We start from the raw sequence: 11,131 nt of genomic DNA on the forward strand, positions 1-11,131 counted from the left end.
CGCACTCCTGATCACATGAGCACAAGCAGGGTGAGCCAGTTTCATGGCCATTCATGATGTGCAGCTACCAACCTGATGACTGAGGACACTGTCCATTAGACAGCACTGCTCCCAACACTCTCAACTCAGACCGAGCTCTGCTGATAACACACACACACACACACACACACACACACATACACACACACCTCTTCATCTCAGGCCAAGCCAGTGGGTTGCCAGTTAAATAGAAAGCATGCATTTAAACTATGCAGATGTCTTTTAACTGATTTAAGCCAAATGGCCATGATTTGTCTGAGCAAGAAATTAATGGTGCAAAAATAAACTGGTTCATGTCTAGATTACAATAAAAACCTAGGCCAGATGAAATCCAGATGCTAATTTGTTTACCTATGTGAGCCGTTTACAAAAAGAAACCTGCCGACTGAGAAAGGAGCTCACTTAACACCTGTGGTAAGACATGCCAGCTGAGGTTTATGTGAAATTCATGTACTTTACTCCTACAGTCAATTGCACTGAACAGCACACTCTGCGATAACTCTCACAACCAAGTACCGGATATACAACATAGAATAACCCACAGAACCGCCAAAGTAGGGAGCAAATTAAAAGAGGCATAACCAATCCTGGCTCTGACTCTACCCGGTAAATGCCACTCGACTGGTGGAGGACGCGTTGACTTTCAACCTCGCGTCTGAAGAGAACTTGGATAAAGTGCCCCCTCCGGGACGGTGCTGATTGATTCCTGCTGCCAGAGACTGTGCAGCCCTGGTTTGGAACAACCTGTGACCTTGTAACAGCAGAGGTTTGACCTTACTGTGACACGTGTGGTGTGAGCCCCTATGAGGCCTGTGGTGCATGACAACAGTGTCCTAAATAGTATTTGGAACACAGCCATGCATAAGAGCATAACCAAGATATCTCAACATTTCCAACTTACATTTGCACACACACAATTCTCTTCACTTTAGATCCACTCATTTGGAAACACAAAACAGGACACAGCTCACAGACAGTTGTTCTGGACATTTGGGCATTCTAAGAATTTCGAGCTCCTCCGAACCCACATAATCACAACAACCACCGAGCTAGTGGAATGTCAATGGCTGAGTCCAATGAACTATCCATTGAGCTGAGAGCTGAATGCCACCACTGCTGACCGTGGACACACATGGGATAGCGGCTACTGCTGTGGAGGTCAAGCTTCCCAACCTTCACAGCCTCAAATCTTTAAAGCTCCAGTGGGCCCTCAAATGTCCAATACAGAGGCCACACTGTGCTTCAGTGCTTCTGGACTGCTCAGAGTGATCAGAGGACAGGAGGTGCTCAGAAGAAAGCTGAGGTGGTTGGTAAGTTTGTACCATCAAGTGAGTCTCATGGTCTCAAATAGCTGCACAATACAACAGCCATACGTACTAAATATTAAAGGTGTTTGGTGATATGAAATCACTCGACAGTTACTTGATGCTTAAATTTCGTTTTTGTTTGCGTGGCTTTAATCTTCTTGTGTTCTGATCTGCACCACTGACCTTTTCCCTTATGCATTTCCAGGCCTAACCTGGGCATGTTGATTCATTATGTGTGTGTGTGTGTGTGTGTGTGTGTGAGTGTGTGTGTGAGTGTGTGTGTGTGTGTGTGTGTGTGTGTGTGTGTGTGTGTGTGTGTGTGTGTGAGAGTGTGTGTGTGAGTGTGTGTGTGTGTGTGTGTGTGTGTGTGTGTGTGTGTGTGAGAGTGTGTGTGTGTGTGTGTGTGTGTGTGAGTGTGTGTGTGTGTGTGTGAGAGTGTGTGTGTGTGTGTGTGTGTGTGTGAGTGTGTGTGTGTGTGTGTGTGTGTGTGTGTGTGTGAGAGTGTGTGTGTGAGTGTGTGTGTGTGTGTGTGTGTGTGTGTGTGTGTGTGAGTGTGTGTGTGTGTGTGAGTGTGTGTGTGAGTGTGTGTGTGTGTGTGTGTGTGTGTGTGTGTGTGTGTGTGTGTGAGAGTGTGTGTGTGAGTGTGTGTGTGTGTGTGTGTGTGTGTGTGTGTGTGAGTGTGTGTGTGTGTGTGTGTGTGTGTGTGTGTGTGTGTGAACATTTACAAGTTAGATGGCTGCACTGAAATTATTCTCAATGTTAAAAAGAAATGTAAAAGATAATGCTTAAATCAATGTAATTTGCTACTTTTTTGCCTGCTACTTTGTGAGCTTTGTGTGTGTTTTCTGGAGGGTTTTATTTGAGCCCTTGTTTCTTAAGTTATTAATGCATTTATTAGACAATAAGCCATCAATTTTTTTTTCTATTAGACTATTATTAATGTTGTTGCTTTGCTACTTTTTGTTTATTTTTGTTTGTCCAACAGTGTGGGAGGTGAGCAAGCTTCCAGGAGATCTATTTGCGTAACAGAGGGCAGAACATGCAAGGGTCAGTACTTTACTGAGGCGAAGCGCCCATGTCTGGTGTTGGATGCACTCTTCCATTAGTTCATTATGTCCCTGTGCCCTATGACTTCACTATGTAAACTGTGACCTAGCATACATTTACAACAAGGGAGAGAGAGAGAGAGAGAGAGAGAGAGAGAGAGAGAGAGAGAGAGAGAGAGAGAGAGAGAGAGAGAGAGAGAGAGAGAGGCGGAGTGTACATGCATCAGTGAACGGAATAAAAAAAAAACTGAGGTGAAGCATTAACAGATTCTAATTACATTTCAGACACCGTACAAACCCAGCAAGAGAGAGATGGAAACAGCGAGAAACACTCACAAACGAGGCAGCCACACAGGAAGAATGAGAGAATGAGAGAGCCCACGCTCAGAAGCCTCCGTTCTCATGGCCGCCTGACATTTCTGAATCGGTCTCGTGGGGAAACCGCAGAAAGCAAGACTTCAGCAGAGTGTGTGAGACTGAGCACCCCGTATCAGAACCGTGCTGGGAGCATGCAGGCCTGGGTAAGACCACCAGACTACAGCGTGCACTACTCTTGCACAGGCTCCCTAAACTTGCAGCACTGTGCTTAACAATGGAGATGGCACACTGCTGTTGCGACGGTACAAACTGACAGCAGTTTTGACCACATTTAAGGTCAACCCTTTAAAACCTCAAGGCGGTCAAGTTTACATAACCTTTTAAGTGGCTTGGGAGTGTTCACGGGTTACTTTGGTTTCCGGGAGAGCGAAAAAAAAAAAAACACATGCAAATTGCCACGATCTTTTTGACGCTCGTGTTTGATGCAGAGAAAAGATGCAGGCTTCGCTGCCCTTCTTGAGCACTGCGCGGAACAGACAGAAGCAAAGCTGTCATAAATAAGGAGATTTCTCTTCAAATAAACTATTAAACTAAAAACGGGCTCGGTGGAGATGCTGTCGTGCCATTTAGATTACAGAAAATTATTATTTGTTTCCTGTTTGAAACAGGCGACATGACACAAGCATGATGTTCCGGTCCCAGCCTTTTTTTTCAGTGTAAGAAAACAGTACGTTAAATGTAACAGGGATTAAAACAAAGCAGTATAGATGCACTGGATTAGCGAAACTCCAATCTGATCGTCTGCCGACCTCAGAGGTGAGTGCCTTAACACAGATAGTGTGAAATTATGGCCTCCCTCTTTAGTGGAATTATGAACCAGTGTCTCACTGTTAGTTTGGTGAGACAACTAGTCTGTTACCTGTTATCTGTTACGAGTCTGTTGATTTAATACAGAACACCAAAAGCGAAATTAACATTTTGTTTGGAATAATGTTTGACTATAGCCATGCTGGTAAATCTTAAATATCGTTCCGCATGTATCAGAATGGTTAGCCAAAATGAATTAGGCAATAGGTATTTTTTTCTACTCTGCTTTACGACTCAAAGTGGATATTTGAGTCGAATACATCTCTTATCACATTCACATTTCAGATGTGTTGTTGATTTTAATGTAAACAGGAACTGGTTACCTGAAGTAACGGTGCTTTCAGAAGAGTTGGTATTACGGACAGGGGAAAGCCCTGTCTGGATCACCTCCGTCGAAACACGATTTCACCACGGTCTCAGCTCGCTTTCCGTTCAAACAGCGCAGAGGCGATCTTCGGGCACCTGGAAGCCAAACGTTTGTCTCGTTGATCATTCGCTTCGTTGTGCAACGATCACTTCACCGAGTGTAAGTATAACGCAGCTAATCCCGTTATCTCCAATCTGCTCTGTTCAGTGCTTGCTGCGCTGGCCACTTGCCGCATAACGCGTGTAGCCGACGGTGTGAGTGCACACTGCTTTACACTAGAGCGCACCTCAGATTGCGCGTCCTCTGCGAGGAGAAAACACGTCTCTCCGCCAAAAGAGACTAGGCGAGCGGTTTCGACAACATAAAACGCGGACAAATCGGGTCTTTTTGATGTGGCGAGGAGACCTGTCTGTTCTTTCGCTGCGCTCAAAGCCAGCGACTGACATCCCTGCGGTCCGCGGGCGCTTGTCCTCGCCCCGCTTCACAGTCCGATAGCACTGCCTACAGCTCTTAAAGAGGCACAGCACGACAGCGTCCTCTGCCACTAATGCCAAGACGACGTGATCTAAATACCCGTCGCCTGAGAGCAGTAATGTAAGATGAGAAGGTCTTACAAGTAACAGACTATGGATTAGTTTGTTTATTTCTACAGAGTGATGCCTTGTCCAAGGTCTGTTGGTCATACAGTGCTGCACGGTGATCCCTTTGACATCGATGAGGCTTTCTGATTTTCCTATGTGAGTTAATCAAGTGATTAACAAGAACACAAAAACAAACGTTATGCTATACTATCTATCTATCTATCTATCTATCTATCTATCTATCTATCTATCTATCTATCTATCTATCTATCTATCTATCTCTCTATCTATCTATCTATCTATCTATCTATCTATCTATCTATCTATCTATCTATCTATCTATCTATCTATCTATCTATCTATCTATCTATCTATCACCCATTACCCATATGTAAATGTGAGCATTGTCTATCTTCTTGTCTGAGCTACACTCTCTGCAACTTCATCCAAGTGTCTGTAATTCAGTGTTGTTGCTCTGCCCTCTCCGTGGTTCTGAACCACTCTCCCGACGCTCCTGCACGGAGCAGGGCACAGGAGAACTCCCCCAGGGCCTGGCTCCCTGCTGCTCTCAGGTCCCTGTAATCGCCCACATGAAGGGTGCTTTGATGTAGGTTCTTCCCACATATTGTGTGCAAGACATCATTTTATTTTAAGGCCGATTAATTATCGGAACGATTGCTTTATGAGATATTTACACCAAGGATGCTATCAGAAATCATCACTGAGCATTTGCAGTTCTGCGGAAACATAAGACCAAATAAGTCCAAAGCTTTTCATCGATAGCTAAAACTCCATCTAATGAGCGGTGCGGTTACTATCCAAGCATTCCAAAGTTCCAGTCTTCCTAACTTTTAAAAAAGGTTTTAGGGGTCCTATCACACAGGTAACCTATGGTTAACATTACCGCAGACAAGAGCTCAAAACACTTCCTCTTTTCAGATGTTGAGAAAAGTGCACTTCCTCGGACGCGCGCTGCCGCATCTTCCTTTAAGGCACCACTTCGCATCAGTGGACACTTTCCAGGATAAAAGCCCGGAGCAGGCTCCAGAGTTTGGGACCTGGCCATGCTTTATTCAGGCTAGCAGGGGGCAGTGTGTGTGTGGGGGTGTGTGGGGGTGTGTGTGGGGGGGGGGGTGAGACCATGCCACTGATAAGTGCTGCATGTTTGGAGTGACATCACAAAGGAGGGGGTTACAAGGATCAGAAAGGATGGTTTCTCCCACTCGCCCCAAGTCCTGTCAGTTCTGATCAGTGTGCCCACCCCCCCACCCCCCATTTCTTTGCTGGGCTAAAATGTACTCTCTCTCCAGGCCAGAACATGTAAAGCTTAATCACGCAGAGACCTTGAAGTAACTCCCAAAACCATCCATAGTCCTTGCTGAATGTGTTTCATAAGAGAGAGAGGATATTAAAGGATATTTTATAGCTTCACGTACGGTTTTACTACCTGCCACCAAAGGGGTTTTGGGAAAAGACATTTAGAACCGTGACTGGGCATAATCACAGCTGTCCCCGATTTTGGCCGTATAGACTGGGACTAGACGGGGGTCACAGAGCTCCAAAGGTCACTTGAAGTAGCTGGCTTTCTTTTTCTTCCGGACTTCCTCTTCCTACGGCAGTAATGCGGAGAAACAGTGTAATATTCAGTGTAATAAGCCTGAAAAAACAAGACTGCAGATCATGTGTTTGTGTGAGGCTGCCAGATGTCAAACAGCCAGGCCACACAGACACGAGCCAAGGGTCAAGGGTCAGATTATTCCCGTGCCAGTCCCGTGATGGATTGTGATCATCTCTAGGAGGGTCAGACTCGTTCCTTTGCTGTCTGCTTTCCAATCTCGGAAATGTCAGGACAATAAAATCGGAACAAACGCAATCAGAACAGCTGCAAAATTCAGCACGGCAACGTCATCCAGTGCTGGGTGTGGTGTGAGTTTTCACAGGGGAAGCACGCTCCCCACCACAGTACAGCCAAAATGGCTGTGCATTCCAGTCGAATGGATGTGTATTCCAAGCAGTTTGGATTTCACCAAGGAATTCCACCGCACAGACACAGAGGCTGCACCAAATGACACAAAACTGTCGAAATCATCAAGAACAGGAATGACGCCTTCGACTTTAACCACCTAATAATAGTACGAGGAACCAGGAGACGTCTGGAACACGACCACATCAGAATCAGAGTGAATCACAGAGGTGTTTATTTTCCACACCAGCGAGTGTCGCGGCAACAGAATTGATGTGGCTGTTGCATAACTGCAGGAGCATAAACTAAAAAGATATTTTGAATTCGATGTTCCGATTCTCGGGCACCGTTTCTGCGAGTAAAGGTTTGTTACTGGTGCTGTTGTGCTCCTCCTCATTTCATTCCACTGTAAAATAGAAGTAAAACATTCACAGTTGCCAGAGTAGCAGGTGTCTGTGTTGGTGAATGACAGCGCCTCCATCTGGGAGATTAGATACAGACAAAACAGGCCCCACTGCCTGAGAGAGACAGAGAGAGAGACAGAGAGAGACAGATGGGTATTTTTGTCTTATTCATTTCTATTCATGGTTATACATGTAGCAGTAATAACCCAGGTCTCATTCAGTCAGAATACTTGACCTGATCAGCTGGTATAACAGGGCACCCAAGGAAATTTCACTCATTGCCACAAAAAAAGGTTAATAAGGGCAGTTTGTCACTATTTTTCATGTGTTGGTCTTCTGGCTTATTATGTATTCAGATGAAGGCCACATTTATTTGTAGAGCCACAAGTCGATTCACAGCTGCAGAGAGTCGTGCTTTCTCAGAACATGTTCCACTCTTATGTGCGCAAAAATCAAACCAATGTCCTATGCCAGACTCTTGGCAAGAAGTCCAGGAACCAGTTTGTAACACTGGCCTTCATAAACACCTTTGTTACCAAGTACGAGTTGTCGGGGCCTTGCGGCAGATTTGGCCTTGTGTGGACAGCCTTCACCCCGCTTGTAGTGTCTCAGAATGTCCTGCGTGGGACAGGACATCAAGTCGGCGATTTCGGCTGCTGCAGCCTACAGACCCCTAAAACAATGATGTCTTTGTTTCTCTTTGCATTCATTCCACAGGTATCCCCCTTTGGCTGTTGAATAACGGCGCCTCCGTGTCCGATTTAGCTTGCACAATAAAGAAATCCTAAACTAACCTTAGGAAACACTAAACTAACTACAGGACCCAGAACCCAAAGGGAAAAATACTGCTTCTGCTATAGTATACTATATTTAAATGTCATGTCTATTGTGACACTATCCTTCCACCTAGTGCCTGAAGGCATGCACACATAAGAAAATCTGCAGGGATAAATAAACAATTGGGTTCATTCGAGTTCAGCATATCTTTACATGGTGTTGTTGGATTACAGATTGCTACACAGGAGCACAGTCTTTTGTCTGAGAACCAAATTGCAAAGAAAGTTGCCTTATGCTCACATACATGGAGATTTGCTTCATATTTAATTGTTTGCTGGGCTACATTCCAAATATAGATATATGGTGGTTTGGGAGAAAACATTCAGAAAGAAACACAAGCTCTTATTACTTCTTTTTGAATGTTTTCTCTCAAACCACCATATATCTATTTGATATGTTTCTTTTTGTTTACACACCCACCCACACACACACACACACACACACACACACACCTACCTCAACAGACTTCAGAGAGGCATGGATCTCTTCATCAGAATGACCCAGTAAAGCAGCAGATGGATGTGATAAGAAGAACCTGTGGAAGCACGTTTCGCTGTCATTAGCCAGGACAGTAATTTGACTGGTTGAGTCAACCACCACTGTACTGGCTTTGTGTGCAAGGATAAGAATAAGTGAGCTAGATATGTGCTGAAAAACCACTCCGATGGAAACTCCTGTTTTAGAGAAATTTCAGAAAGCCTTTGGTATGTGTGTTTGGTCATTAGAGCCACTCGGTGTTCTTCAAGTCCAAATCAAAGGCTCCATTCTGAAAGTGTTTTCACCTCACCACAATGGTAAATACATCTTTCAGCAGCAGGAGAGAATCAGCAAGGCGGTTTCTCTTGATTGCTTACATACTGTTACTGAGCCGCACGTGATTCTTGGCCACTGAAGTTCAGGTTGCTTTTGCCTTTCTTGACACGGCAAAACCTTAAACACATTTTAATAGAAGTTTCTCTCACTGCAAACTCATTAGACACTTTTTGCACTACACACTACACATAGCACTGTAAGCACATGTTAAATTCCCATGCCATATGATATTAGTTTCATGATAAACTGTTATGCCATAAGACTGAAAATTAAAATGCATAAATTTGGGAATCAGTAAGAAAACCTCAGCTGGACAAATACTGTATCAGTGCTGGGTCACTGACAAACGAAGTGAAAATGTTACTTACCATAAAGAATATTATGTAAAAGAACCAGAGGCTGACTGATCTATCAGAGATGGCAGAAAGGTAAAGGGTAAAGAAGAGCAGGAGGAAAGCCCATGAAATAAACTTCAAGCTGTGTGTGCAGCTGTGCGTGCACAGATATCAAAGTGACCTCTGACATCCAAGCTTCCAGATACAAAATGATTACAGTAACTGGAGCTTTTGTTCTATTTTTCTCACTTATCATGTGTTGTGTAACGTAACTATGCTACTATTTTTACACCCCCATTGCTCATCATAGCATTGCAAACTGAATTTCCTTTTTTCTATTCAGCCAGTGAAAGGTCTATAACTATAAAGTTCATGTACAACCCTACTTGAAGTTCTACATCAAGAAAATAAATGTGTATGCTGTTCTGTAGGAGCCAGCATCGTTCTATAATAGAATCCAGAATGGCACAGGCCACTCTAGGACTCTGATCAGGGAATACATCAAAGGATTCCAGTGTTTTATTGCATCATAAGTCAACTAGCTCCGACTAGTCATGTGTGTTTGTTGCACCCCACACTCTTTGAAATGGCGCAGCTGAAAATTGTGGCCAAATGCTGTGACAGACTGCGTCATCTCACTTCTGTTGAGACTCAGATACGATAAAGGTTTTCAGGTGATAAACTATGAAATATTAAGCATTCACGACATATCCATAAATAATTTATCAAATCGTTATATACTTTCTGTTCACTTTCTCCACTCTAAGGATGCAGCAAAAATAACGAAATGTACATTGTGACAAGTGTCAGTTTTTTGGTACCATGTGAAAGGTACAGTCTCATCTGATAAATATGCATGGCATTTTGGCATAAATGTATTTTTAGAGAATATTTGAAAGATTTTAAGTCAGTTTCATTTTGCTTCCAATGCTATACCAGGATCTGCACATTTGTTTTGATAAATGTGAAAAACAGTCATTAATTTTGTGCTTGGATGTATGATTTTGGATGTATGATTTTCATGTGACGTCACAGAAAGAATGTGTTTACACTCTTTACATTGACTTTGCCCTTTAATTTCTGTTTGTCTGTGTATGCGAAACAGATAGAGACAGACAGACAGAGAAAGAGACTGTGTTTGTGTGCATGTGTGCACGCGTGTACATGTATTTGTGTGTTTCTATGTGTGTGTGTGTGTGTGTGTGTGCGTGCACGCATGTGTGTGTGTGTGTGCGTGCGTATGTGTGTGTGTGTGTGTGTGTGTGCGTGCGTGCGCACGTGTGTGTGTGCGTGCGTGCGTGCGTATGTGTGTGTGTGTGTAAGTGCATCAGGAGACATGTACGATTCCTCAACTCACTTCACACACCTCGCCATCTCTTCAAACAGAAGGGATGGAGATGTTCTTAAACATCAGTTTCCTGTGGAAATATCTTCTTTTCGTTTTGAAGAGCATAGACAAGGGTCATATTGGACATGCCTCTAGGAACTGACCCACTCTAGTACGTACACAACGGATTACCAGCGATGTGCTCCCACACCCTCTGTGCTGTTATCGGGTTTATAGAGACGGAGAGACAAACGCGAAAGTGAGGCAGAAAGGGCGGAAGTAAGCAAGACAGAAAATGAGATAGGGAGAGAGAAAAGCCTGTGGACGTTATGGAAATAGCAACCCACATCTTTCATGACAGGACTGAGCTGTCAGAATAAATTATTCATTGCTGCTCTTGCTGAAAACGAAAGAAAAAAAATAGACAATGAATTATTCAAGACACATGCAGAATTAATTAGCACTACGGTTAATAAATAATGAGATTATCTTAAATGGTCGCCAATAATCTGCCAATTCAGCTCCTGGGCAATCATCAAAAAGTATCCATTGTGTGATTTTATCCTGTTTTTTAATAAGCAACACGTACTTTGGTGCTCGGGGTGGTTTCAGAACAAAGAAATGTGTGGAAGGAGAAAGCTTAAAAACTCCATAAACATGTGCAGACTGCCTGGGTGCTCTGTGCACTGAGCCATGATGTTTACAAAACCGTGGAAAGAGAATCCTACGCAATGAGCCCATCCAGACAGCCTCTGCCACCAGCGCTGAACTTCCTGCACACAGAAGGTTGCTTCCAGGAATGCGGGGATGCTTACCCAGTGGTCACTGCAAATAGCAAGTGAAGTAGCAAGTAAACGTATTTCGGTGTCCCGGGCACCAAGTTCAAGGTCACTGTTGATCGCCGTCAAGATTCATCGCCACCCGCAG

At 43.9% G+C, this 11,131-nt stretch overlaps 1 protein-coding gene across 3 annotated transcripts in view; it reads right to left on the reverse strand.

The window, feature by feature from the left end:
• The window catches only part of wscd2 (WSC domain containing 2), a 55,516-nt gene extending 51,114 nt beyond the window's left edge, over positions 1 to 4,402 (reverse strand). The window contains exons 1-2 of one of the 3 annotated variants that reach the window (XM_081710368.1): positions 4,231 to 4,401; positions 3,901 to 4,039 (exon numbers count right to left, since the gene is read on the reverse strand). The gene's annotated coding sequence lies outside the window, so the exon portion shown is untranslated. Of the gene's footprint in view, positions 1 to 3,900 lie in introns of all 3 variants that reach the window. The other 2 variants (XM_081710373.1, XM_035525917.2) reach the window with 2 other exon arrangements.
• Positions 4,403 to 11,131: the final 6,729 nt, after the last annotated feature.

The sequence above is a fragment of the Electrophorus electricus genome, chromosome 1 (genome assembly GCF_041902795.1).
Source record: "Electrophorus electricus isolate QZ-2024a chromosome 1, ASM4190279v1, whole genome shotgun sequence".
In the NCBI taxonomy this organism is placed as follows: Eukaryota; Metazoa; Chordata; class Actinopteri; order Gymnotiformes; family Gymnotidae; genus Electrophorus; species Electrophorus electricus.